Source organism: Pinus tabuliformis, chromosome 5_1, assembly GCF_031772625.1.
Source record: "Pinus tabuliformis cultivar Carrire ecotype Pingquan chromosome 5_1, CPIR1, whole genome shotgun sequence".
Taxonomy (NCBI): Eukaryota; Viridiplantae; Streptophyta; class Pinopsida; order Pinales; family Pinaceae; genus Pinus; species Pinus tabuliformis.
Window position 1 is genome coordinate 778,853,552 of NC_142305.1, and position 3,594 is coordinate 778,857,145.

Consider the following 3,594-nt stretch of genomic DNA (forward strand, 5'->3'; position numbering starts at 1 on the left):
ATAATGTAGTGATATAAATGTGTTTTTATTAATGTGATGATTATTTATCATTTTTTAATGCTTTATGGTTTACAATGTGGTTCTTATATTGGTTGTGGTTTATGCTTTTTATTATTGTTTTCTATTATAGCATTATTTATGTCTATAATATTGATGCCATGGATTTAGGGCTTAGGGGTTTTAAAATATTTAATATGACATATATTCTCTCATTTTAAAAACCAATCATCGTGAGCATTGTCGAACATTGCATTATAACAAAGATTGTCTTGATATGAAAACCATAATCAACCATCATGAATCATGGTCAACCATGGTCCAACATCACTTTGTAACAAAGATTGTCTCAATATGAAAATTAAAAATGTTTCAGGATTGTCATTGATATTTATTTTTCGATTTATAATATTTATCGTGGGGTTTAAACAACTTGGATTTATAATATTAAAATATCAATCCTTTCCATTTTTAATAAAAGTGTTATTATTAATGTGATGATGATTTATCATGTTTTAATGCTTTATGGTTTACAATGTGGTTCTTATATTGGTTGTGGTTTATGTTTTTTATTATTGTTTTCTGTTATACCATTATTTATCTTTATAATATTGATGCCATGGATTTAGGGCTTAAGGGTTTTAAAATATTTAATATGACATATATTCTCTCATTTTAAAAACCAATCATGATGAGCATTGTTGAACATTGCGTTATAAGAAAGATTGTCTCAATATGAAAATCAACAATGGCTAAGGATGGTCATTGATATTTATTTTTCGATTTATAATATCTATAGTGGGGTTTAAACAACTTGGGTTTATAATATTAAAATATCAATCCTTTCCATTTTTAATATTGATCCCTTGCATTTTTTGATCCCTTAGGTTTATAATATTTTTCTCTTGGGTTTATCAGATCAAACCCTTCGGTTTATTTGTTCTTTGAGTTTATAATACTAATAATTCCTTTGGTTTATCATTTTATCCCTTGGATTTATTAATCCCTTGACTTTAAAATATTAATTGCTAGGGTTTATTAATTGTTTAGGATTTTAATATTAGTTTGTTGCGTTTATTTATTCCTTGGTTTTATTGATTGCTTGGGTTTATTAATCATTTGTTTTTATAATATTAATGCCTTGGGTTTATAAAATTAAAAATGCATTGGGTTTATTCATCCCTTTTATTTATAATATTAATAATCCCTTGGATTTATAATAATAATAATCCCTTCAGTTTATTAAACCCCAATATTAAGGGTTTAATCCATTAGTTTTATAATGTTTATCCCTTTAGTTTATTTATTCTTTGGGTTTATAACACTAACAATGTCTAAGGTTTATTGATCGCTTGGGTTTATCATATTAATAATCATGCAACTTTATCAATCCTTTGTTTTTAGAATATTAATTCCTAGGCTTTATGAATCTCTTGTGTTTGTAATATCGATCCCTTGTGCTTCTTGATCCCTTAGGTTTTTAATATTTATCCCTTTGGTTCACTAATTCATTGGGTTTATAATATTAAATAGTTGGGTTTATTAGTTCCTTGGGTTTATAAAATTAATAATCCCTTTGGTTTATTAATCCATTGAGTTTAAAATATTAATTCTTAGGGTTTATTAATCTCTTCAGTTCTTATTTTGGTTTGTCGGGTTTATTAATCCTTTGTGTTTATAATATTATTTTGTTGGGTTTACTATTTCCCTTCGGTTTACTATTGCCTTGGGCTTATAGTATTAAATGATTAGGTTTATTTGTTATTTCAGTTTTTAATATTAATAATTCCTTGGGTTTATCATTTATTCCCTTTGGTTTATTAGTCCCAAATATTAAGGTTTAAATAATAGTCCTAAGGTTTACTCTTAATCCCTTACATTCACAATGTTTATCACTTCAATTTATTAACTTGTTTCTTTCGTAATATTAACAGGCCTGAGGGTTTATTCATCCCTTAGGTTTATAATATTCATAGCCATGTGGGTTGATCAATGCTTTGGGTTTAAAATATTAATTCCTATGTTTTATTAATCCATTCGATTTTAATATTGATCCCTTGCAATTTTTGATCCCTTGGCTTTCTAATATTGATCCTTTGCAATTTTTGAGCCCTTGGGTTTCTAATATTTTTCCCTTAGGTTTATTAATTCCTTAGGTTTATAATATCAAATGCTTGGGTTTATTAATTCCTTATGTTTATAATATCAAATTCTTTGATCCCTTGCGCTTCTTCATCCCTTAGGTTTTTAATATTTATCCCTTGGGTTTACTAATTCATTGGGTTTTTAATATTAAATTATTGGGTTTATTAGTTACTTTGGTTTATAGTATTAATAATCCCTTTGGTTTATTAATCCCTTGAGTTTAAAAACAATTGTCTCAATATGAAAAAAAATGATGATCAATCAAGTTTATTTTAGTGTTTGTAATATTTGTCTTAACATTTATATACGTTCGGTTTATAATATAGTCCCTTGGGTTTAATATTATTCCCTTGGGTTCATAATCCCTTCAGGTTTTAGTGTTAATCCCTTGGGTTTATTATTCCTTTGGGTTTACAATATCAATTCCCTAGGTTTATTATTCCCTTAGGTTTACAATATCAATCATGGTCAACCATTATCAATCATATCCAACCATGGTAAACCATGGTTGAATGTCGCATTTTGAAAAGGATTGTTTCACCATGAAAATAAACCATGTTTATTTTAGTGTTTGTAATATGTATATTAGGGTTTACCAATGTTGGGTTTATAATATTAGTATCTTGGGTTTAATATTATTCCCTTGGGTTCATAATCCCTTGGGTTTATTATTAGGTTGAGTTTATCATATCAATCATGATCAGCTTTATTAATCTCTTGTTTTTGTAATGGTGATCCATTGCGCTTCTTCATCCCTTAGGTTTTTAATATTTATCCCTTGGGTTCACTAATTCGTTGGGTTTTTAATTTTAAATGGTTGGGTTTATTAGTTCCTTTGGTTTATAGTATTAATAATCCCTTTGGTTTATTAATCCCTTGAGTTTAAAAATGATTGTATCAATATGAAAAATAATGATGGTCAATCATGTTTCCTTTAATGTTTATAATATTTGTCTTAAAGTTTATATGCGTTGGGTTTATAGTATTAGTTCCTTGGGTTTAATATTATTCCCTTGGGCTTTTAGTGTTAGTCCCTTGGGATTTTGGTGTTAATCCCTTAGGTTTATTATTCTTTTGGGTTTATAATATCAATCCCTTGGGTTTAGTATTCCCTTCAGTTTATAATATCAATCATGGTCAACCATTTTCAATCATAGCCAACCATGGTTAACCATGTTTGAATGTGGCATTGTGACAAGGATTGTCTCACCATGAAAATCAACCATGTTTATTTTAGTGTTTGTAATATGTATATTAGGGTTTAACAATGTTGGGTTTATAATATTAGTATCTTGGGTTTAATATTATTCCCTTGGGTTTATTATTAGGTTGGGTTTATAATATCAATCATGGCCAACTTTATTAATCTCTTGTGTTTGTAATATCGATCCCTTATGCTTTTTAATCCCTTAGGTTTTTAATATTTATCCCTTGGGTTCACTAACTCGTTCA